Below are 27,567 nucleotides of genomic sequence, written 5' to 3'. Positions count from 1 at the left end.
CAGTCTTTCCTCATTTGAGAGATGCTTCAGGTCCCTCATAATCTTTGTGGCCCTCTGCTGGACTCCCTAGAAGATCTCTCTCTTTCTAGAGCTAGGGAGCCCAGAACTGGATGCAATATTCAACATATGGCCTCACTAGGGCAGAGTAGAGGGGGAGGATCACCTCCTTCAATATGGCTATTCCCCCAAGACTCCTCTCAAGTAACATGGAGAAATTAGTAGAAATGGCTGTATTAAAAATCTGCTCTCCCTTCTTTCTATCATCACAAAGTAGTCTAAAAACTAATACATAAATATGAGTTTCATAAAATTGTGAAATCAGACAAATAAAAAATATATGTGAAATGAAATAAAACAAAAGTGCACATTTATACATTCATATACTTTTTAATAAAAAGTACAGCCTTCTCAGAAATCCAACTTTCTGTTCGGAGAAGGGATTTCCACTTGAATATTCATTAGCACATCATTTTTTTTTTTCTCACTGTGTAAGATAACTATGTGTTATATGCTAAAGATAGCTTTGGATATATTCCATAGTGTTCCTCATTGCTTTATCACAAATAAGGTGTAAAGGTTTAGGCAGCACATAAAATGATTGCCAGAAGAAAGATAGTAATATTGAAAAGATATTTCTTGGAAGTCATCAAAATATATGAGACACAGTCAAGGCTCTGGCTTGTATTGGATTTAAATGAGAACCATAGACTATAATAAATAGTTGTTGCCCCTTATGGGTACTCGTTCTTTTATCAGTAAGGAAAATTACTAGTTTCAATTACAAAAATAAAATTTCAAGAACATATCAGCTAACAGCTTGATTAAAGCACAGCTTCTAGCCCTTGATTTGGACTCCTGACTTCAGCAGTAAGAGGTTTCTCCCAATTCAATGTGTGGATTTTCAGTTTCCTCTGTTTGGTCAAGAAGATTAAAAGAAGCACTGAAAACTAGTCTGAAAGTCATTGGGTCAACTTGCCGTGTATAAAGGGATTTTCTTCACTTTTATGGAAGGACTCAGTATTATTACATAGCATTCAATTTCCAGGTAGAATTTCCATCCAGTAGCACAACACAATCAACAAGACTTTTCTACTACATTACACTCCTGTTTATAAAGGAATTTCTAACTTCTATTAAATTAATGATCTGATTTGTCTTTGATCCGTATCATATACACGAGCCTGCTTTTATAAGATTGAAAAATGCCAGACAGCCTTATGTTTAAATCTACAACGTTGATGTTTATCTTCTTTGTACTATGTAACACTTTCACTCACTAGGCTTTTCTTCTACATGATAGGTCTTGGCCTAATGCTTTTCCTCTCCATAAAAAAGGTACCAAGTAGGAAAATCCCTTCTAGACTAAATTTGGCTTCCATCTAAGCAGGTGTCAGAATCAAATTATGAAAAGAATTCAAACTACTGATCACTAAAAGATAACTAAGCAAGCAAGCAAACAAACAAAAAAACCCAGTAACACACAAATCTCTGGTTCTTTTGAAGGAACAGCACAGCTAGGAATATTTTATTATTGTTTAATTATGTTTACCAGAAGTACAAACCAAAACCATAATCTTTCACAAATGAATTCTGAGAAATGAATTTGAATCAATGCTGTTAATGTGGAAATATAAAAAGTTATCTGTTCCTAGAGGACTTTTTATATTAATTTACATTTATAACATGAACAACAAAACAGTTTGTGGTTCCTCATGGATCAAAATTCATACTTTAAAGGGAAACTACTAAAAGACGACACAAGTATTAGTAAAGTGATTGAAGTCTTTATCCCCTTGCATAATGGATTGTGCCCGAGTAATGGCTAAGGCTTTGTCCCTGAATTATTAGCACGTTCTCTTCGATTGTATGCATACCTGAAATCCCAATAGATTATTCATCTCTAAGGTGAGATAATAAAACCAACATCATCTACCTATTAAATGCCCATTTCATATGCCAGACATTAACTCTCTTATTCTGGGGCAAAGTCTAATGTATCTAAGGAAGACAGTTGGAAGAAAGATTACTTGCTTATTATGGCACTCGTAATTTCTCTCCAAAATTCAGCACATACCTTAGTGTGCTACAAGAAGGGGGAAAAAAAAAATAAGGAAGAAGGTAAATTAAACTATCCCAAGTAGTGCCAAGCATGTTTTCTAATGCAAAGTATTTCTTCCTCAAGTATTAGAATCGCAACAATAAATACATAATACATTTCCAGCTGAGTCAGTATTGTTAGGTAATTTTCTGAAACGCTGAATAGAAAACTAATGAAAAAGGAATGCAAGACTTTTGCCTATAGAAAATATCAATTAAGATATTGCCAACATCTTTAAACTCTTCTAATAAAACATCCTTTGCATAAGTAAGTTTTTCCACAACAGAAAGAAGATATATTACACATGGATCTACATACATAAATTCCTGTATATAAACTGTTACGTGTTTAGAAATCTGTGGAGTTTGACCTGGGTATTAGAGAGAACATTATTTGGTACATTTTGTTTAAAAACTAGAAAAACTGCTTACTTATTTAGAGGAATGGAGTAGATTTCCTAGTCCAGTGACGGCTCTGTATTAGTAGCTAATAATCACATAAGCTACTTTATTATGGTCCCCTAAGATTTTACTTATTTGCTCACGCTGCTTCAGTATGTCATTTCATGATTTTTACTGGTGTATATTTGGGTTATTGTTAGACTAAACACATCTCATAATACAAAAGGTCAACGACAGATTTTAAAAAAAATAAGATAAGACTTAACTTCTAAAACTAAAATATATGTAACAATGATAACCCTATTGAAGATGTGTGAGCATTTCTTTTAATGCATTTTTTTCAGTTGTGAATTAATTTAGCTCTTTGTTTTAATATCACGTCACTAGCAGTATCACCTTCTATGTCACAGTTTGTGCAAATTCTCATCATAAAATTTGGGATAAAATACACTGCATTCAAGAAGACTTCAATCTTTCCTGAAAACAGAAGGACATAACCTAATTTCAGGAAAAAAGAAGTCTGTTTAATTTTTACTAGGAGATATTGGAAAAGAAAATCATATAATTACCACATTGGATTTAAAAAGAAAGAAAGAAAAAAAACAAAAGCAAAAAAAAAAAAAAAAGAAAGAAAAAACCACAAACACACAACACGCCAACAATTAAAAAAGCTCCCAAACCCTTCAGCTACCATATTTGTTTTTTTTGTTTTTTTTTGTTTTTTTTTTTGTTCGTTTTTTGTTTTTTGTTTTTGTTTTTTCCCTTTACCTTGCATTACTGAGGATTATTTTATGTTGGGAACAACTTCAGATTATCTATCCAGATTTTGCATTAAACTAAAAGTAAATATACTGTGCACAAAATGAATGCTGAAAATACACATTCATACACAAAATGAATGCTGAAAGTCCTGAAAATGCTGAGCAACCTGATCTAGCTGTGGATGTTCCTGTTCATTGCAGGGGAGTCAGACTAGATGACCTTTAAAGTTCCCTTCCAACTCTAAGGAGTCTCAGATTGGTATGTTTACATTTATATTTAAAGCAGGTTATACTTGAAATACAAAGCTATCATTGTAAAGCACATGTAAATAACAGATGAATAGTGGTTTGGTGTCTGAATACCACTGTGCACATGATATTCAGACATATGATTAAAGGGTCATAAGTAAGGAACAGGTCCAGAGTCCTCTGATCAGAAGAATCCCTTCTCCATCCATCATCTTTCTACATCTGCCTCATCCCTTTCTTTTTCAGTTGTGTGTAAATACCTTGATTCTTAACAATGGAAAAGGGCATGCTTAGGGCTCAGGCATATGAGCAAACAAATAAGGCTTAACAAACATTAGTGTGCCGATCCATCTGTGTTGCAAGTAACCATCTGCATGCTCTTAGCCCTCAGCAAATACAGGTGAATCCATAAGTTTAAAGTTCATTGTAAGTTCCTAAGGTGTAATTAGAAGGTATTCTGTCTTTAATAGTTTCATTTGGCATCTAGCTTAATTGTTCTCACTTTATTTTCAGTGGATTCCATGGGAAGGTGGATTTTTTTCACTTTTGAATATGTGAGGATGAAAAGTGCAATGTGAAGTTATTTGTCTTATCTGCTAAGGCGATTAGCAGTAGGTGCCATATGTATCAGTACTTGTGAAGTATCACAAGATAACTAAATATTAATCATATATTTGGGCCTCTGTCAGGAGAGTCAGATTATCCTTTATTTTAGTGCTACGTGCCTCCATACTTTAATTTACATGGGAATGATTTATCAGCAAATAGAACCACCTACTGTGGTTACAGCAGTACTGTTTTCCATAAGTATATTCTTCATTAATAATTTAATTGTAGAACAAGCGAAGGCAGTGACAGAGCCCTTATATGAGAACTAGGCACGATAGGAGAAGATATCAGAAAGGAATTAACTCACCCCTCCCGGTCACAGTTTGGAGAAAAGGACGAGCTGAGGAATGTGACCCTCCCCCGTTCGTACTGTCGCGCTACCAGAGAGAAGGGTGGGGGCAAAAGGGGGACCTGCACAGACTCAGATTGCACAGGAAGTATCACGGAGACAGAAAGGGTGGCTCCGGACACACACCCCCCGCTCCAGGCACCCACACACTCATGTAGCCCACCCATTGGTTCAGGCTATGACCTTGGAATTCCACAACATTAATTAAAAATAATAATAATTATTATTATTATTTTGTTCTCTTAGTTCTTCAAACAAAGCAACCTTCTTTCTTCCTAGCTGGAATTTGTCACAAGTTATAAGTTCAGGACAATTTATTTTTATTTTTATTTTTTACCCACAGGATATTACTTTCACAATTTAGACTTTTAAAACTGAGAGACAGATTACACTGTCATTTACCTCAACACTGATAATGGGATGGGTGAACTCTAAAAAATTTAAACATCTTAATGTAGGACATATTTTGCTGTCAACTCAGTTTAGACATCTTCAGTATCTCAAACAGAAGTGATGCCATTTTGTAACCCCAATAAAAGTGATATGCACAATACAGTCATTTTAGGCAACATACCTGGCAATATGAGCAAGTATGACTGCTTTTTATTGTAGGTTCCATATTTATTATTTTAAAGAGCATTTTTAATTATCCTTTTGCTGGTAAAGACAGATAAACACATGAGGATGAAATTGTCTGAAATATCTTACATTCAGTGATTGAGTATAGAATGAAATATTTGTTCTTTTTTCAAAACTATTAGCCCTGAAGTTCTGTTTAAAATTCTAATTTTACATGCATTACACAGTAATTTGCAAAGCTTTCATATTTTTTTTCTCTGTAGTCATTTTATCTTCAGTGATACCTGTTCCTATACCTGGATGTGTTTTACATAACTTTGTTCTCCAGCAAAATTCTAATGCCCTTGCTCTTTGCCTTAGACAAGAAAAGGAAAAAAAAAAAAAAAAAAGCCTATAAGCTCCAGGCATATCAATCAAAAACAACAGACTCAGCACTAAGTCTTATAATGAAAATCATGATTTCATAAATCATCTTCCACAGGTTGGGGTCATCTTTTACAAATTTCTTATCGAGTACAGCTCAAGATTTCTCAGACTCTCATTCTTCTTTCTTTAATGAAAACAATAGAATAAATGTCAGCATACAAATGATGTGACCCTTTTTAGCTTAAAAAAAGCCTGAAAATGAAAAAGATTACGCTTTGCTTTGCCCTTGAAACTGCAAAAGTCAGGATTTCCACCACTCTCACACAGAGTTTACTGAAAAAAGTTTCTCTCACAGCCACAATTTTCTAATCATTCTAATTCTAATCTGGAATTAATCTAATAAATTGTAGATGTGATTTAAGGAATCTGGTGTTCCAGGAGATTTTTTTTTTCTACAGTCTGTGTCCTTTATCTAACAACTTTTAATTGCCAAACTGTTTTTTGTTACTGCATGTCCCCAAACAGACTAAGCATCACTCTATTAATGGAATTATACATTTTATTTTCAATCAACAAGTTACAATACATTACTTTACATTTCAGAAGTTACTGTAATTTGGATTAAAACACTAGCAAAAAATAAGCTCCTTGCTTTGTCTTTCAGATTTAAAATGTGAAGAGAAGGGGAAGGGAAAAGGAAAGGGTATAGCGTTCAGTCTTTACTAATAAAAAACATGTTTCAGCCTTAAACTTCTGGATCTGATGCCCTACTCCACTTCTGTACTTTTACACTCACACAGTCTGACAGAGGAATGACTTGCAAAATTCAATTTCAAAGTTTTTGCAAGGATCTACTCTTCTCCCTTATGAAACAATTCATTTTCTCCCAGTAGAAAAAAAAAAAAAGTATATATATATATATGTATATATGAAAAGAAAAATTGGGCAGATGAGCAAGAGAAAAAAAAAAAAAAAAAAAGCTTTTGCCAGTTTCTATCTAAAACTAAAACTGAATAAGATCTATTCCTCAAATAAGATGATAGCTTGAAAGAAACATTTTAGGACAGAAGCAGTATCTGTCTTGGTTAGATGTGCCTGTACTGTTCTTTAAACAAAAGCAGGGTCATGTCTTGGTATCGATTGACTAAAATTAGAAAAGTTGCTATGTGAATATTAGGTAGACCATGACTTTTTTTTTTCTTTTTTTTTTCTTTTTTTTTTCTTTTTTTTTTTTTTTTTCCCCAATTCTGCTCTCAGAGATGCACACAGTCTCTTTGGATGTATCTGCATTGGTGGCTGAGATGCATCTTTAAAAATAGACAATCTAAAGAGGGCAAAACTGCAATCTGGTCAAAGACAGCCTTCTGTGCATAAGTGAGCTGGAATGACATTAGCTGACCTGGAAACCACCCTTTCTCAGTAAGGAAAGTACAGTAATATTAGTCACTGATAGTAATATAGTCATTGATTTTGATGATAAATTTCCAGGTTTCAATTGTATCCTGTGTTTGCTTATTTATTTATTTATTTTAACCATTGAGTGACACAATGCAATTAGCAAAAATCTTTGTTAGAGAAAGAAAAAAATTGAGGAATGGTTCACAAGCAAGAAATCACAATGCCTCATGAAAGGTCCTAACCACTATATTTGCGGATCTGCCTTAAGTCACACCTCACCTTGACCTGGTGATGCTAACTGTTAGAGCACGTCCCCCTCCTTAGGAATTTAGGTCACTCAGCAGCACAGCTTCACTGAGAAATCAACAGTTTGAACTGCTTGATGCTTTATGGTAGTAATCCCTCTTCAGAAGACTACGTAGAAGTGTTCTAAGTGTGTTGCCTCAGGCAGAAGTTGCTATTAATATTATAAAGGAAACAGCTTTTTTCCTTAAGTGAATTTGAGATACACTGAATAGATAACAGTTCAGATACGAGGAGATCATATGACTTAGATAAAATAAATTGACTTTCAGATTTTTTTTCATTTATTAAGTGGTGAAAATCTTGAGAATTTTTTTTTTTTTTTTTTTTTGCTAATAAGTTATTATTCATCAGTAATTTCTTTTTCTATTTCCTTTGTCAGAATTTTGTAGAGTACCTGTTTCTGAATTGCTCTAAACTCATGGGTAGTTTCATCTGCACTGAATAGAATTTGGCGTCTGTCACCATTGCCTTCTATTTCTTATGATATATCCTTAGCTCTAAAAGTGAATGTTAAATTTATTTCAAAAGTATTGAATCTTATTTCACCACTTCTCTGATTAACAACTTGTAGCGAGTATCAATACCAAATATTTCCCAAACCAATATACTGCTAAATACACAAAAAAAACTAGGAATTCACTCTAGGAGGGCAGGAATTGCCAATGAAGGTGGTAGTGAAAGTGATCAGCAAGTTGCTCTTTCAGAGATGGTGAGTACCCTTATAATTTCCACATCCAGAATAGTGGAGCATAACTAAAAGATTAATGATTCCTATAAAACAACTGAAATATCTTGTCATAGTTATAACTGAGTTTACACCAATGCCAGAGATCTCTGAATCACATTAAGACAGAAAATGGTGCCAATGGTGTAAATGCAGAAAAGGCTTAAACAAATATCCTAGCAACAATTCAAATCCAGAACAATGTGAATAGAAAGTAGACACTTATTTCTCTTGCACTCATTTTTAAAGAGTTCTTGGTTAATAAGGTAGTATTTTTAGTAAATTAGTAATTTAGTAAATTACATTATTTTAATTTTTTATTCCAGTACTCCGTGGGACTACTGCTGCTAAGCTGAATGTAATATATGGCAAAACAGGTTAGCATGAAAAGAAACTAATTGATCTTTGCTAAGGCTGAGAGAATATCTTTTTAATATTATGAGAATTCGTTACATGTTAGCCTAATGTGATTTGAATTCCCCTTGTTTTAGAAGGAATTAGTACATCAACAAAGATTACTTATCTTTTCTCTTCATTTATCACTAACTGAAGGAGGTATATAATAATACAATTTAATTTGTATTTTCCCGAAGAAGAGAAGTTCAATAGATATTACATGTAGAGATTCTGTATTAGTAGCACCTTGCTGGAGACAGTACATTTGGTTACATTTAAGTAGGGACAGCTGAGCCAGATGCATTTATATAAGTAGATTTGTGATGCAAGGAAAGTAATGGACCCTTAGGCAAAGTTGAGGGACTTCTTCATCTAGTATGATTAAAAATATTGATAAGTCCCAAAGTAGTAGCTTCAGCTGCTGTTCCACATATTATTCCTAAAGATATTAATGAGGAAAGAGAAACACTGCCTGAGCGATTTTGTTCATAACCAGAGACCATATTCTATTTCATGTTTTTTCATGATTAGTCTACACTATGACTGTTGATTTCAGGTTTTAAGAAATATTACTTGGCTTTACCTATTTTCTACAGCATATTAGCATTGCTGGTGGGCCTGGTCTTTTATATTTGAAGAATACTGTGGCTAGTTCTGAAGTTTCACCTATTTCCATTTGTCAATATTTAAATATTAGAGTATTCCATGTTAGCATAACATTTATCATTTAGATTAATATATTGATTCATATATGATGTATTTCAACATTTTGACAGATAATAAATGTTTGGTGTGGAATTGAAATATCTATAGAAAAGAGTGGTAGAATAGTCCTCCTCATTATCAGTAAAATGAAAGGATGTTGCACACTGATCTCCAGTCCACACAGATCTTGCTAACACTGAGAATTGTCCTTTTAAGTGAGAGGAACAATGAAATATCCCAACTAAGCAGCATATCAGAAAAACAGGGATCACTGGCTTAGTAAGACAAAAGAAGAAGCATAGTCAGAAGATAAGCAGAGAGAACTGAAGCACTGATTATGGAAACAGGGGATGAAATGAGTCTGGGAAGCTGTGGTGTCCAACAGTGAGAAACAGCCCTGAAGGTAACTGTGGTTTGTCTGCCTGGGACATGAGATACAACAGAAAGACAGTAAAGTAGGCAGAGTTGAGTGTGAATTTTGAATTACAAGACCTAAAAATTCTTTTACAATCAGCAACAATGCAGTACATGTTTAACAACTATGTCTCACTGTTTAAGTCATTACTTCATCTCCTTAACTCATGAGGCTTTAAAAAATTAAATTGCTACAATTAAGCCTTTGAATCACTCTCCTTTCCAGGCTAATGCTTCTAATTTTGTCTTCAAAAAAGACTTTTGATAGATATCCATTTCTTTCCTTCTGTCCTGTTTCCCTGTTTCAGATTTTTCTTTTTAAGTCTGGTCTTTAAAATCAGGAAAGATTTAAGAAAAACAACAACCCATGCCCAAATTTACCAAACCATGCATGAAAAGTAATTCATGGTTTAACTTCAAAGGAGTCTTTGAACAAGAATTCTCATATTTAAATAAAATCATGTGGACATAACATCAGAATGAAATAATTCACTGGGTGAAAGTGTCACTTCATTTAAGACCTTTTTGGGGGAAAAAAAAAAAAAAAAGGTTCAGTTGGGACATGACAACTATACATTGTGATGCAGTCCTTCAGAGATTCTAGATGACACAATAAGCACTCAAAGATGTGACCTCTAAAGGTCATCCCATCATTACCATTTTATCTCTGGAGTGGTACATTTTCAGTATTTTAAGGGCTTAGTATGTTTCCACATGTATTTATAATACCTGTAAGCATTGCTGCATACATCTATTCTGACAGTCACAGGTAAGAACATAAAATAGTAATGCTGTGGGAATAGATGTGGAGAAAAGGATCTGTCTGGTCTGCTGGCAAAGATTTACAAAGCAAAACAGACATCTCAACATTTTTTCTTATTTTTCTGAATCAGGGAAAGCCATTCAAATTAGGAGAGATAAGTGACAAGGGACTAAATATAGTAAAAGCATACTAAGGCTAGAAAGTAATAGGAAACTATTTGTAATGAAACAGGATGAGATAATAGATAGCTTGCTTCTAACATCCACAAGAGTATCAGCAGCTAGCTTGTGTGCCAGGGTGTTTGAACAAATGCACCTACATAATCAGATTTGTCTCTTATTTCTAAGTATGTTGCCTTTCTTCAGAACATGGACACAATGAGGTAAGTGACTGTAACATAATATACTGCCACCAGATAAACATGGTTAAATATTTCTCACAGAAAATTCCAGCTATGACGGAAACCAGATTTCAGAAAGAAGTCTTTCACTTTCATTAAAATAACCATTACAGGATATGAAATTTAAAGCTCATAGATGTTCGTACAATATGATATTATACATTTTATACTATATACTATGACTAGATTCAGAGAAGAAATAAAAGTAATAATAATAATAATAATAAAAACTTTTCCTCGATGACAGCAATGTTTTATACATACATGTGATTTTGCTCATTCTTTATCCACAAAGAAAACAGAATGACACTCAATTATTTTCAAAGGGAAAATTTTGAAAATTGCAGAATTGGTAGAAATAAAGTGATGAAACATGTCACCAGTGAAACCCAAATCTGTTGTTTATTTCACCAAATGGCATGTCTTAAATATCAAATGTGATAGATAGGCATTTAATACAACATAATGTCTCATTACAGAAGTTAGAGGTCTTTGCATGATGTAATAGTTACTGAAAGTACATACAAAACTTGAAAATACCTGCTGTGATTATTCTTGTTTATTCACTTAAGGAATATTTCTTCCTTTAAAATGTTTTGCACTACAATAATAGGGCTCACAAAAGACAAAACTCTTTAACTCTGACTTGAATGTATGATAGAACATCTGTTTTAATTGTTCTGATCATTGTCAGATATTGTGATCATATTGCTGCAGACAGCAGCCACAGCTCACATTTAGGTGTCTTTTCAAGACAGAAACACTAACATGTTAAAGCTCCACAACTTACTCTTTTTACTTGACACATCAGTGGCAGTCCCATTAAAATAAGATATATGCTTACATTAGCCTGACAAGGGATTACACTAAATAAAATGTTTTTGACTGGCATGAGTTTCCCATTATTCAGTTTGTCCTTTGCTGCCAGAATAGGGATATAAAAAGGAACATAACGTGAAAAGTCCTTGTCCTCAGGCTCCTTGAAATTACTTGGAGGCCAGCAGTCTTTAAATCACGTGTTCTTTATTTAGGATTTAATAGTATGCTGCTTTCCAATTGTGATAATACTAACATTTAAATGCATCTATTTCTCTAAAATAAATATCATTCTAATTGTTAATTCACTAAGAACAGTTCTATGTTGACATTTTGGTATCTCAGATACCCATCTAAAAATAGAATTTTTGTTGTTCAACACATGGTGTACTATTTTTCTGTTCTATATTATTTCTCTGCCAAGTTGGAAGGTAAAAGCTGATGAACTTAAGCTGCTTCATGATATTTTCAAGCTAAAAAAAAAGTGATATTGAAGTAAGATCCCCAGTAGAATTGGTCAGTTATTGACTCTTCTCTCTAATGGTCTGGCTTTTAGTATGACTGACATTCATTCAACACTTTATGTGACCTTCAAAGAATGCAGGATTTTCACTCAAACTAAAGAGGAATCTCAGTGAAAGAATTATATGGGTCACCAGATAGTCTTTGTTTTTTGAGTGAGCCAAAATAATAGTTCCCACCTGCTCAAGCAAACATACAATGTGTGTCCTGATTAGGAATCATGCTTGCCAGTTCTTTTCCTGCTCAGTGGAAAGGACTTATCAGAGTTCATCATTTCCTCAGTCAGATGATATAGTCAGCAGGAAAGGTCAGAAGCTAAAAAAGGCTTAACCACCTTTCAGTCCATGGCTAGAAAGTGCTGCTTCTTTATCCTGCTGAAGAGAAAAAATCAAATTCTTGTGGTTTAGAGAATGCAAAATATTTCATTATTAAATCCAGTCTTTTCACATTTTATCCTTGGTTCTGAATCAGCAGCTCAAGCAGTTCCTCACTGTTTCCATGGAGTCAGAGGTTTCTGTCTCACCAAATCAAAACTGAGAAACAATTATGCTTTACATCTAACAGCTCAAGTGGGTTCACACTGGCCACCCACTTGCAGACACTGAATGTCTAACTCCTTTCGTCCAACTGTACTAGCTCATTAAGCAATATTTTCCAAGTAATTTTGTGTATGTAAACATTCAACAAAAGGCTAAATATTGTAGCAAAGAAGAACTGAATACTGCACAGCAAGGTTTGATGTTAGCAGCCAATTGCCTCCCCTGCAGTTGGAAGACAGCTTGGGTAACTATTCCAAAGATTAATGAGCAATCAGTTCTAAATTAATCCAAGCTCTCACACCCTTTACAAGTCTGAATGTGAGCTACACTCACAGAGATAAAATGCAGTATTTAGCTTTGTGTGTTGTGGAACATTCCTAGCAGAGTGAAAAAATTGCTCTTTAGCATTTTCTTCACATTTTTAGCTTTTATTTTCCCAAGCAATTTGAAAGGAAATGGACCATGAGGAGGTTTTCTGCATCAAGCTATAAAGAGAAGTTTCCTGTCAGTCATTTCTAGAAATTATACAATCCCATTTTGGAGCTGGAACAAAATCATTAGATCTGTGATACTCAAAACTGTTCTGAGATACTACTTTCATACTGTTTTTAACAGTACAGTGAACAACACAAAGAAGTGGCATTGGGTGCTTTTCTGTGGCTCATTAAACAATCAGTTATTGGTGCCTATGTGTGACCTTTAGCTCTACACATCTACCTCTATATTAGTTCAGTTTCTGAGGGCTCATACTCAACAGATAATACTGATAGAGTTAGGTGCTAGGTGCATATGCACATAAAGTGTAATTTCCTTCTCTCCACTACAAATTTGCCTCACTCTTTGAAAAATAAAACAGTTTGGGAAGTATCCCATCAGTTCAGAAGTATGTTAATGGATGGAACTCTGCCTTTTTTTTCCAGTAAGACCCTAGTATATTGTCTGTGCTCAGCTGGTTGTGCATATATGTATCTACATAAATGAATCAATTATATGTAACATTAAATTGTGTTTTATATTATGTAAAAAAAAAAAAAAAAAAAAGAAGAAGAAGAAGAAGAAACAAGAATTTTGTTGAGTTTAAATCTCCAATATTCGAAATATGTTGAGATTAATTAAGGTACAATCCTATTTACTCCAGAGAGCATTATATAGTTGGGTAAATGCAAAAAGAAAAAGGATTTGGGGCATTTTGATACTGAATGTCACGTGCCTCTCTGAAATTCTGAACTGGATTTTTCCTTCTCATTTTCCACTGTATGTCAAGGAATAGATACAAGCTTTGTAGAATTGTTTAAATGACTAAGCAATAAAAATATCAGCATTACATCATTCTTAACATTTTTTGTATTTTCTTTCTCATAAAAAATGGGCTGTAAAATGTAGAAGACTTTTTAAAAATGTACTATATCTAAAGAAATTTCCAACAAAACTGAATGCATTTGATGCAAAAAACCATACAAAACACCCAAATACAGCTATTATGGGGTCAACCAGGTGACAGTGGTTAGATGAAATACAATATCTATTGTGGAATTCAATTGTTACCTAAAAATACATTCTCAAGCCTTCCTGTTAGTAGGAAATAAATTAACAATGTGTTTTGTAACTACAGACAACCTCATATATTATACCATATGAAATGCTTAAGTTTTCTTCTCATAAACTAATGTTAGTAATTTATTTCTTTCTCTGAATGTAGTACTTACATATGTAAGAAATATGAGTCATAAATAGAGAGACAAGCTTAAGTTCTTTTTTAAATGCTCATGTTCTCATTATTTCATCACCATCATATTAGAGAAATTATCAAGTTGTACTCAAGCAAGTTGAAAGAAATGGAAAATGAAAAAGGACTTGAATTGTCTATGATAGAGCCTCAGAGTTAATATTTTACATCAGTAGTTTAATAAGTACTGATGTTGCACAATGGTTATTAATTTCCTTTACAACCAAATACTCCCTCTCACACACAGCAGATTATAATTTTGATTTTGTTTTCATTACTCATTGATGCTTATTTACTTTGAGTGACTGGCTACCAAGTATGCCAAGAAAATCCCATTTTACAAGATTGGCTCCAGAATTACAGAGTTTTCAGATATGTACACTATTTCTCTTATATATTGTGATTAAAAGCTTGTAACATTCATTCAACTACCTGCCTAGCCACCTTGCTGTAGCTTCTACAAGAACAACAAGTTCTGTCCTTCTGCTTTACCCTGATCTTTATTACCACCCTCCATCCCATTCATCATGTCTGTCTGTGAATGCTAAGTTCTGAAGGGCAGATCAGCTACAAGTCTCCAGAGGAGGCACAGAGGAGACATCCACAAAAAAAAAAAAAAAAAAAAAAAAAAAAAAAAAAAAAAAAGAACCATGGACATTGTTAGAGGAAAGGAGGCAGAAAGACTGAACTATCAAGTGAACTAAGAAGACATCAGGAGAAGAAAGTGTCAGAAAATATTAATTTAAAGAGATGAGGCATAAGGCTTAATATTAGGAAATTTTATGGAAACAGCTAGAGAGACATGATTAAAAAGTAAATAAATTAGAAAGAAGAAAAGAAGAAAAAGGACAGAAGAAAAGGATGAGTAAAGCCTTTAAAAGTACACCAGAATAACCCTAGATTAAAAGTAAAATAAATGTCAAATTTGTGGCAAAAGGGAATGGGGAAAATAGGTGCAAAACAGAAGGAAGGAACTGCTAATAAAACACAAACTGAAAGAGGAATTTATTTAGAAATGTAATTAAACTGGTTAAGCATGCTAGTACACTATAGACCAATGAACTAGGATGCCACCTACAAAACCTAATTCCAATGTCACTTGCAATAAGGACCAAGTAAATTATAGTCGATTTACACAGAGTTCAATTTGCTTTTTCTGCTGAGAAACCCAACCAGAGCTTACATACACTTTCCTTTGAAGGGTAAGACCAGTCAAACCAGGCTGAAACATATTTTAAAGAATATACTACAGATACACAGGCTTAATTAGTTACATTTTACAAACAAACAGGTGGAGTCTGTGATAGCATGGATAGGAACTTTTTCTAAAGTTTAGTATCTGATAGTTGAAATTTAGGTTACTTACCTGAAAATTAATAACTTTGTGAACATTAGCTGAAATTCAGACTTCAAGTCTCGTGAGAGCTTATAAAGAATTTGAAAATATATAGTTAACAGAAAGGTTAATCATAGGTTAATGGTTCTTATGACTGAGTAGAGTGGGGAGAAAGTGCAGACATTTTAGTAGGTTTTCCACATGTTATCTCATTTCAGAGTGAAATCTCCGAGGGCTGTAAAGTGACTATCCTGCCTCTGTTTCTCAGATGAAAACAGTCTAGGGACATACCAGTCCATTAGTGTCTAATCAATTTGACATCAGTTGAGGAAAAAGTGCAAAAAGCTATATTTAGGAAATCAAGAGCGATCTGTGCAAAACGTATTGGACAGATTAATCTTCAAAATAGATGCTGAAAACAATTAATCAGTCTTGAAAATATCTGGCCTATCTGGCCAAATTCTTACCTTGAGAAAGTAAATTAAGATACTGGATATTCCATTATTTGCATGTATATATTGCATATATATATATTGCCTGGAGAGGTTGTGGATGCTCATTCCCTGGAAGTGTACAAGACCAGGCTGGATGGGGCTTTGAGCAACCCAGTCTGCTAGAGGTGTCCCTGCCAATAGCAAGGGGTTTGGAACTAGATGATCTTAATGGTCCCTTACAATGCAAACCATTCTACGATTCTAAATTATTCCTTATAATCAGATAAAACTGGTCAAACTCAGAAGATCAGCCAGAAATGGCCATCATATTCAAGTCATCCTGACTAAGGTTAAGGATAGATCTGAAGAAACAGCACCTCCAGCAAAGCTGACTTGAAGCTAGTAAAAAGTTTAGGCCTACAGTAATCATCATCAGTTGAGCCTTTCTTTTTCTCCCCGTATCAGTCAGGAGCATACTGTATACTCCCTGAGTGAAAGAGAAAGTGAGTAAAAATGAGTATTTACTTAACTATTAGAATGATACTGCTGATTATTCCTACTCTAGTAACATGGGAGAACTGTGGTAACCATAACTTTTGTGCCACACAGTCAAAGTAGTGCTGATTTTTAAAATGATCTAAAGAGGTAAGTTGTTGTTTTTTTTCCCTGATGGACATTTTTCAAGCATCAGAATGACAACAGCCTGGCAAACTGCTCTGCACACAAGTCACAATTCAGTCTTTGAAGATGTTTTACTCAGTCTTTCACTACTAATCCAGGAAATCAGTTTTTTTTTTTTTTTTTCTTCTTCTTGTTCTTCTCAGTAAAAATTGAAAAGTTCCCAAATTAGAAGAAAAGGGTACATTTGCACTTTAATCACTTGTCTGGATTTGTTGAACATAAATCAGACATCCAAACCCCATCAGCATACAAGAAATTATACTCAGACTCTTCCTGACATCATTTAGAAATCTCATATGCTATGTGATTCATATCACAAAAATTTATGGATTTTTTTTTTTTTTTAAGTTTGGAGTTAAAGAAAGAAGTAAAAAATAGAAAAAAAAAAGAGCTTTAGCTTTGTGGTTTATTGGAAGACATTATATAAACTAAGCCAATTATATAAACAAAACAAAACAAACAAAAAAACTTCAGTGAAAAAAAAAAAAAAAACTCGTACAATATTAGTAAAGAGAAACAACAAAAACGAAAGCAGAAAATAGAGCAATGCACTGAAAATACTAGACATGCTCATTTGATTATAGATACTCATAGATTTTGTTAAGTCCACGAGAGGACTGCTTCTTGTGTGCATGCCAGGACTGACACCCACTAATCCTCAACAAAGCTTTTCTGACAAAATTACTTCACAGTATTGCCAAATCTTCAGGAAATATATGATTACATAAAACTTCTGTTGTGTAATTCTATGAATCCTGTACAAGTTGTAATCACTCCCAGAGCACTCAAAGTCAGTGTTAGTGAGAGATTTAGTTGATCATTCTGTTTACCTCTAGAAATGGAAGGAAAAAACTACAAATACTGGTTATTTCTCTGTGGTTATGGTCCTTAGGACAGTGAGTTGCTCACTGTGTTTGGAACAGAAGCGAGTTAAATACAGGGACTGTGCTGATGCATTGTTTGTTTTAACACCATATTTTCTTAATACATCATTTTAACTGTGTTGTGGTTTAACCCAGCAAGAAGCTAAACACCACACAACCTTTCACTCACTCCCCTCTGTCCCAGTGGGATGGGGTAGAGAATCAGAAGGAAATAAGGTAGAACTCTATGAAAACTATTTACTAAGATGGAAAAAGAAAAGAGAAATAATTGTAATGGTAATAACAATAATATATAACAGATCCTTGTGACCATTCGCATCCCAACTCTCTCACTGGCAGGACAGTATGAGAAGCTAAAAACTTCAACACTCCTTGTCTCTGTACAGCACCACTTAGCAACTAAAATATCAGTGAGTTATTGTGGGAATACAATAAGGATTGTACAGAGCAGCAGCTGTGGAGCAAGATAAACAGCATGAGAACCAAGGACACCTCTAGAAGAAGAAGGAACAGCTTACAGCTATGATTGGCCCGCATGAATGGTTGAGGAGTGTTTGTAGAATGCTCTATTGACATGTAAAGGTGGATGGGAAAGTTGTAGGGTTGGATGGGAAAGCTAGAAAAAGAAAACTTGTGAAGGTATATAAGTGATGTGAGAACTTGTAATAAATGATTTGGATCATTCACATCTGAGTCCGTGCATCAGATGCTGCAAGCTATCAACGTTTTTTTTCTCCTAAAGCCAAAACATAGCATCATAGCAAACACTATGGAGAAAATGACCTCTGTCACAGCTGAAACCAGGAGAAAAAGTGGTACAGATATATTCCTCATTTCCTACCTCATGACAACAATGAGCTTCTGTGGTATAAGGAGTGTATATGCAAACTCTGAGTTGTTGTGTATCACAAATACCTTATGATAGCAAAAGTACTCCGTGCAATTACATCTCTTTATATGTTGACATTGATTAGAATTATAAAGTTGATAGAATTAAAGCAAAAGAGTAAGCATGTTCCAAAGTAGGGCAAAATAAAATAACAAATAATCTTCATTATCTTTGGAAAGCTCACAAGTATCCACCACCATAACCTAATATTTCTGGCTTGTTTCTCATAAAATTACGAGCCAGACTTGACAGCATAAGCTTAGCAGATAAGAATCATCCAAATACATTAATTTCAAATAGTACTATTTTGATTACTTGTTTGCTCTCACAAGTAAAAGTAGTAGAGATTCACCTAACATTCTCTTTTTCATACTTACTGTTGTATGTAAAAGTACATACTAATGTTATTAAAAAAAAAAAAAAAGATCCAGTAACCTTCCACAGATTTTAAGAAGTTCATAATATATCATGATGCTTCTTCAGTTGTGCCTACAGTTAAGTATCTCCATCTTCAGAAGTGGCCTTTAGTCCTATTTATCTTTCTCATTTAATTTCTAAAGTTCAGTTTTGAACAAAATAAAATAACTAAAAAAAAAGACTAACCATTATGAACACTAATGCTATTGATATAAAAGCACAGTAAATATAAGGTGTTCCAAAACTAATTTGTTGTTGTTGTTGTTGTTTGTTTGTTTGTTTCTAGAGAATTCAATCTATAATTATGAAGATACTTTTGTCAGAATTTAATCTAACAGATGCATATCTTTAGCAGCTAGTGCTTTTTGTGAAGAAGTTCCTTTATGGTTTTTGATTTTGAGGGGAAAAAAAGTCTCATTACTCCCTATCATCCTTCCAGCATAACTATTTTAAAACCACTATTTAAAAAGCCATTAACCCAGAGCACTGAGAGTAAATAATACCTGTCTGAAAAGATGACAGTCAACATTTTTCCCCCAATACACTGTAACTCCTCTGCCTGGCTGACAGCTTCTAATACCATTCACAACTTCTACTGTGAAAAAAGTCCTTTTCTTTTTCCTCCAAACATATATTTTTTACACAACTTTATCATTTCAACAGCCTGCTGGCACCTGTACCTGGGTGGGGATTACAATCTGTCCCACAGGCACTCATATTCACACCACAAAGGAGTGGCAAAGTCAAACGGTGCACCACTGCCAAGGCATGAATGGCACTGCTCCCACTCAGACAGTGTCCCCAAGGACTGGCAGCACACAGCAGCAGAGAATCTCCCTGCTAATCTCCTCAAACTGTTGTTGACCTACCTCTGCCATCCCCTCCCCAGTATATAATAAATCAAGCACATTTTACATGAAAAATGAAGTAATTACTTGGTGAATCCAATGGCTAATTGCACACAGAAGCCTCTGGGAGATATGGGACAAATCCATGTCAGATTTCAAAAGGCTGAGAAAAAGCAAACTAAGTTAATAACTCCTCAAATACTGACAGACTGAGAGGGATTGAAATGCACCATTTCTTCAGACAATCGAATACCCTGCCGAAGGGAAATGGAAAATTCTAGCTATATAGCTTAGCTTTTAAGGGATTTTGAGGAAAAACTGTACCAGAAACAATCTGTTTCTGAAGAAAAAATGTCACAGAGCTGCAGTTCCCGAGTTAGACATCATTACTGCACATTATATACAGCAACCTTCTCTGCTTTTGTACCCTACTTGCCTTCCACCTGCTTTACCACTGTGTACTGTCCCATTTCACTCCTTCTCCCTCTCCACAGTTTTCAGTGCTTAATTCCTCCTTCAATTAAATTTAGTTCACTTGCTGTCTCTTTCCTCAGCTCCTCTCTTTTTTTGTTCCTTATCCAGCCAAACCTTCCCTAAGCTCCTATTACCACTTCATCTCTCTGGCTGCTCAAATGCCTTGTGCCAGCGCTAGCCAGACTTTAAAGGAGAGGAGAAAAGGGTCTGAGACAGGGCAAAAGCAAGTGAAAGGGAGACCAGTACTCTTGCCCCCATTTAAATGTGCAGACAGTCGTTGTTCAAAGCAGATCACAACAGGGGCGTTCAGCTTCACCAGTGCAGCCCTACAATGAATGAAGCATTTTTTGTCATGCTTGAGTACAGCATCTCATCATCTGGATAATACTAGCAACTATAAGGGACTACAAGATGCTCATTTGTTAAAGGTAATAGCAATAAAGTGCTGGTATCTACTGAACATATGTCCTTTTTCAACTTAGATAAATTGGCCTGGATTACCACAGGACAGCAAAAGAAACATCTATGACAGAAATGCCACTCCTCTGCCAAATTTCAAGGTCACTTACAATCTGGTATTGAAAAACAACACATTTTTCTCCAGCCTAGCTGCTGGAAACAGCTGAACCATTTTGGTGGATTTTTTCAAGTCTTCTTTCCTGAGGTGACCAGCCAGCATGGAAATTTTAGCCTCAGTAGCTATAGAACCTGCCAAGTTTCATATTTTTTAGTGTGAGACACACATTTTCACTCATTTTCTAGGTGCTCCCATGGCAGTTATCTTCATCTCACATAGCCACAAGGCAGTGCTGAGATCTTGTCTGCAATTCAAGAAACCATCAGCAGGATACAACTTATCAGCTAATGTTTTCTTCAGAGAAGGAAGGAGAAAAAAAAAATACATCAAAATCAAAACCCTTCCAGTTGGCTCTTCAAAAACATGACTTTCAAATTTTGCAGTGACTTGTGGAAATTAAATTTGGATGCCTGAACTTCTCTTTAGTGGCTAGACTTCTCAGCCACTCAGGTGCTACAAGCCCAGTTACATCAGGGAAGAGAGAAAGGTAGATCTCAAGAAAGAGAAAACTAGCATGGGAGACTGAAATCTCAGACCTATAGCTTCACTAGCTACCAGAAATAAATAATAAAAAAATAAAAATAATAATAACAAAAAAGTCATATTTATACTCAGTGGTTTTGATTGAAGATTTTAGTTCAGCAATAGAACTTCAACATTTTCTAAAGAAGAAAACAGGTCAAATTAGCTCAAGAGTTCCAATGTTTTGAAACAGAGAAATATTCAAATACAAAAAAGAAAAAAAGCTCTTGGGCATTGTAGAATCTGAGGTAATTGGATTTGATCAGATAAAGACAAAGGCAATTATTTACATAACAAAGAAAAGAAAGAAATACACAGGGAAAAAAAAATAGTCTTACTTTCATGATATCTCAGAAACAATCAGACATCAAAACATTATTTTCATGCAGCTATGATTTACTGTCTTGTTAGGTTTAATCAACATACATGGATGAATTGGAGATACTGAGACCTTCATTCTACAATTTATATTTCCATAAGTCACCTTCAATAATATTTAACTAGTATATCTGTTTATGTAAAGCAAACACAACTTCTTTTTTTCTTAATATAGTAGAACTACCATGACATATGTCACAGATAGGATAGATGATTCAGGTAGCGTTGAAATTGTGGCAACAAAGATGTGAAAATCTTCAAGTTTGCACTGAGACTACAAGGTGAACAGGTGCGTGGGTACATTCAGTACAGTAAAATATTATACCATACATACATGCTATTAAGAACAATCTTTATATTACTCTTAGCCCTTTAAAAAAAAACCCTACCTCTGATTTTAGAAGTTTTGGCTTTGAAAATCCCTATTTCTGTCATCTTAGAGCATCTGAATGTCACTGTCTATGCCTCAGACATGAGAGGATAGGAAATATAGGAGTAACCTACATTAACATATTAGTATACCTCAAGAGTTGGAGGAAGGAAAATATGTTACCCTGCTGCTGATTGACAAAGGAATGACACTCAAATAAAGAAGGAAAACAAGTTTACTCTGAGCTCTGCATTAATGTGGCTAACACTTAAGTTAGCTTGGTACATGAGCCTGAAATACAGAAATACCAGAGGAAACTTGTGGGTACTGGTGAATGGCAAACTGGACGGTCAGCCAGCCACGTGTGTTTACAGCCCAGAAAACCAACTCTATCCTGGGCTGCATCAAAAGAAGCACGGCCAGCAGGTCGAGGGAGGTGATCGTGCCCCTCTGCTCTGTGCTGATAAGGCCTCACCCGGAGTACTGTATCCAGATGTGGAGTCCTCAGTACAGAAGAAACAAAGATCTGTTGGAGTGCATCCAGAGGAGGGCCACAAAAGTGATCTGAGAGATGGAACACCTCCTCTGTGAAGAAAGGCTGAAAGAGCTGGGTGTGTTCATCCTGGAGAAGAGAAGGCTCTGTGGTGACCTGATAGCAGCCTTTCAGTATCTAAAGGGAGGCCATAAGAAAGAAAGGGATAGACTCTTTAGCAAGGTTTGCTGTGATAGGAAAGGGGGAAATGGTTTCGAACTAAAAGAGGGGAGGTTTAGACTAGATATAAAGAACAAGTTTCTTATAATAAGGGTGGTGAGGCACTGGGACAAGTTGCCCAGAGAGGTGGTAGATACCTTGTTCCTGGAGACATTCAAGGAGAGGCTGGACCAGGCTCTGAGCAACCTGATCTAGCTGTTGATGTCCCTGTTCACTGGAGGGAGTTGGACTAGATGAAATTTAAAGGTCCTTTACAACACATGATTTATGATTTCATAAAGACAGTAGCAATATATTTCTGTCACTTAAAAACTCATGTTATTTCTAATCCACTTATTTCTAACTTCTACTGAAAATCTAAAATTTTTCAGAAAAAATAAAATTTTAATTCTGCACAAACTATTATTTTATTCCCAAATGCTTCAATTTAGAACTGTTCAGAATCATATCCTTAGTTATGTTAATGATGGGTATATACAAAATTATGTATGTATATTATATACTTAAATATAGTATATTTAGTATAATTATATATACAGTATATATGTATAAATGTATTTAAATATGCTTGTTTATATAGTATAGACATGGTCAAAGATCAGCATTACCACATTAAATCATAATTACAGTTTTATATTTATATGTTTTAAAATTTTCCTGTCCAAATATCTTGCCAGCAAGTAAATGCAAATAAGTACACCAAGCATACTAGCTTCTCAAAAACTATCCCTTTTAGGACATAATGCACAACTAAGAATAAGACAGGAACACTTACATTTATCTGTTTCCAGATATGTGTGCACATCCTAAATTTCACCATGACAGGTTAGTATATATATATATGTAATACAATTGCAAGTTTTTAATTTCATACATGCTTTTCCTTTCCTTTCCTTTCCTTTCCTTTCCTTGCCTTTCCTTGCCTTTCCTTGCCTTTCCTTGCCTTTCCTTGCCTTGCCTTGCCTTGCCTTGCCTTGCCTTGCCTTGCCTTGCCTTGCCTTGCCTTGCCTTGCCTTGCCTTGCCTTGCCTTGCCGTGCCTTGCCGTGCCTTGCCTTGCCTTGCCTTTGCCTTGCCTTTGCCTTGCCTTGCCTTTGCCTTGCCTTTGCCTTTTCTCAAAGATATTCCAGAAAAGACTTGGTATTTTTATGCAGTGAATTGGTATGATCTCAGTACTGTTTCTTTGAGCTATAATCTAGAGGATCTTACACTGTGTGGAAAGTGTTAAATATATCTTTTAAAATACCCCACTACTCACTTTTTCTTCTGAAGTAAGTATAAACAGTCTGGAAGCTCAATGATTTTTAAAAGCTTTTGTTTCCTACTTGTTCACATTCAGTTCAGTATATACAGTATATACTGAACTAAACATTCAACCTCTGAAGCTCTGGCAACTCAGTTCTTGCTATGTTCTTGATAGGAGACTAGGCAGTGATAAGGCAGTGAGTTTGATGATAAAGCACTGAATCTGACACACTAAAGATAAATGAGAATTACTGATAGAAAGCTGCTCCACTTTCGCCTTCACTGTATGGGAAGGTAGGTTCATTTCCATCTGCCTGTCAGGTAGCTGAAAACAACGGGCCTTATCCTTCCTTAATCTCAATGGGTTACCCTCATAAGCTCTTTAAAAGTTATATATGGAAGCTGAAGTAAGCCGATTAGCAATGGTTGTTTGCAATCGGACATCAGCAATGTACATAATAACACTGGGACACTACTGAGAATACTGAATGAGGATGGTGCCAGTGGGAAGATGTAGCAATGTTATTTAAGACACAGAAGGGTCACATAAAACTCAGGAAGTGTCTATGTACATTTTCAAATACTACCTTTTCCATCCAGAAACAGCAATTTAAAATTTCCAGGCTTTGAAGAGGTTACCTTTGCTCACACTACTCAAAATAAAAAGCTTCAGTGGTTCATCACTTTCTAGGTAGATATTTAATCTTTCTCAGATCCTGATTTCTTAAAGTTCTAAGACAGGAATTGATAGTACTCATTTGTGTCAATTAGGTGTTTTTTTACTGAATTAATACACCTAATGCTCTCCAAAATGAATTTTTGTTTTTATTGAATTAATGCAGCTTTGAAAAAATCCATGCTAGGATTTTGTACTGTAATATTACTTTGCTAATGTTTGTGCTGTGACAACAGTTCAGTTACAATATACATCTTCTTCATCTAATGTGGCAGCAAAACCAATGCTGAGCAAACTACAATGCCTAACAGCCTCTCTCAAACTGATTTTAACCTGCCTTGCATCCTTTAAAATGGCATCAGTGTCATGTTCATCCATTTTTTTCAGTCATGAATAACACCGAAAATTGAGAAAGCACAGAAAAGGGAGGGAGTTGATTAAAAGTAAAAATATGACAGAATAGTGTATACATTAGCTAAAGTTCTGTATGATTCTCCTCTGAGATTAGACAACCTTTTGACATAATTTTTCCTGACAGTTCCATATAATATCATAATAGGCAGAATGTCCTTGGTTATCAGTTTTGTTTCCTCTCACTGTATGTCCTTGTCTATTACAGATGCATTGTCTGGGCCACATAACTTGTAGACAAAGCAAACACAGCGAAAAGTTGTTTACCGCAATTCTAAGTGAAGGTCGTCTCAATGGCCTATCCAGGATTCTTGTTGCAATTTTGAGTGTTGAATTACTTCCCCTCCTTTAACATACAACACTGTGGATCAGAAACTAAAACATACAGGACCTGCAAATAGTTAAATGAGCACACATGACAACTTCCAAAACTATAATTGCCACTTATTTATATTACAAATCCCCAGGAGTATATTCAGGTATTCACAAAGCCCAAGTTCCTAGATATCCTCAGCATGTGAGCATGTTCCTGCAATTTTGTCAATCAAACATGACCACAGCCACGCATAGGCTATACGGTAATTCCCAACCACTGGAGAGGTAGTTTGAGCCTTTGCCATAGGTGTGCTAAAGAAAATAACATGGTCAGAAACACTCGCAGCTTGGGTTTGTGTAGCAAAGCCTGCTCTTCACCATGTAATGCAGATATAGCCAGAGATACAGGCTTAGTAACTTGAAGGTATACAATCTTAGGTGTTGGTATGTAGCACAAAATAAAAGAAAGATTGATGACAATTCAGCGCTAATGCTAAGATCCTGAAAGAGATTTTAATTATTTTTCTACAGTAACATAAGATGTTGAAGTGGATTAGGTCCTACAACATACTCATGTAGTTGAAACTAATTCCTAATTGCCCAAGTCAGAATATTTGTTAAATTTCTCTGGACTCCTACTGCCAGAAGGAAAGATTGTGCTTAGATTTTGGGCTGCATACTTGCAAATGATCTCAAAGTGTAATCATGATTATAATAGTAATGTTAGCTTTGACTATGTCCACATAATTTAGTTCATGTACATGCTAGATATTTTCCAGGAACCTCATAAAATGATACAAGTTATATTAATTGGTACGTATACGAGACTGTTACACTATCCTTAAAACTTAAAATATATTTTAGCTTGGAACAAAAATACAAGAATTTACATTTTTTTCGTAATAATAATGATTTTTACTTATCCTTTTATCCATAAAGCTGTAGTGCTACATTAACACAGTTCTTTTATCCATGGGAAAACAAGACAATGACAAATAACATCTCTTTTTTCCATAATGTGCTTGTTAAAAGGGGGGAAGGGAGGGGAAGGAGGAAAAAAAAAAAGAGCCACCTCATTTGGCATGACCCAAGTTGTAGAAGCCCTGTTTTCTCTGCATTCTTTGAACGTTTATATTAGAGAAATAGATGGCAATGCAACACAGGAAATAGGGAAGATAAAACTATTCTGCTTAAACAGAAAGTGACTATGGTCTTTACAAGAATATTCAACTATTCTTTTTCAGCTATTGTTCCACAACCTGCAAAAAGTATTTCTAGGACTCTGAGCATATTCTAATTTCTCAGACTGGGAGTTACACCTCTCTCTGGAAAGGCTCAGTATCTGACTCTTGATGGTTCACATGCCTCATTACTTGCCATTTCTTCATTGTAATGATTGCAGAGGTTTTGATCGGTCAAAAAAGAGAAGAAAATCTGATATGGTTAAAGTAGGGACAATTTTTCTGAGGGCTATAGAAAGTAGAACAGGTACAACAGAGGTAATCTAGCTTTAAAAAGAGCTAGGGATGGATGGAAAGTACCTGCTCTTCCCTTCTGTGCATATAAGATGTACAGGAAATGTTGTGAGAATATGAAATTATTTGGCTGTAGTTTAAGTCACAAGTAAAAATCTCTCCAGAATTCACCTTTAAGATGTTTTAAACTAGGCTGACATCTTCTCAGCCTGATGATTTTTGAACTGTCACATTTCCACAAATTACTTTTGTGCTGTACTGAAAATCTTTGAGCAAACATACTAGTAAAGTAAGAGTGTGTGTAACTTGCTCTGAAGGATAGAAATAAAATCTGTATTATTTATATTTGTATTTTAATATATATATATATAATATTAATATTTGTATAATTTATAAAAATAAAATTTGTATTATTTAAATCAATGATAAATATTACAGAAAGTAGCACAACTAAGAACTAAGATCTGATTGCACCTGTGTTTCTGTAACAAAGAAAGTAAGAGGAAATCTTTGTGAATTTCCCAATGTCCTTCTGAATCTCTGGTTACCTACTGAATCAATATACATCTCCAAAGAACAAGATAGTTACATTCTCATTTCTACCCAGTTCTGTAGATTCGTGTCAACCCTTTGAATGTAGATATGTACAAAAAATCTAAATAAATGGTGGTGGATGACTCCTATTATAAAAGCTAATCTCCTTTTAAGCTCTAATGCAAAGGGATGGCTTTGCATTGCTTACAACCTGTGCCCTGTGCCCTTCTAGTCTCATCTGGATTTCAGCACTGTTAAGGTGCTCATCCA

The 27,567-nt window shown here is 34.8% G+C and overlaps 1 protein-coding gene across 6 annotated transcripts in view; it reads right to left on the bottom strand.

Annotated features, from left to right (window-relative positions):
• Positions 1 to 27,567, bottom strand: part of PCDH9 (protocadherin 9) — a 706,189-nt gene that overhangs the window by 155,344 nt on the left and 523,278 nt on the right. The gene's annotated exons all lie outside the window — the stretch shown is intronic.

Source organism: Gallus gallus, chromosome 1 (genome assembly GCF_016699485.2).
Source record: "Gallus gallus isolate bGalGal1 chromosome 1, bGalGal1.mat.broiler.GRCg7b, whole genome shotgun sequence".
Lineage (NCBI taxonomy): Eukaryota > Metazoa > Chordata > Aves > Galliformes > Phasianidae > Gallus > Gallus gallus.
This window is presented reverse-complemented; position numbering and strand designations above follow the sequence as displayed.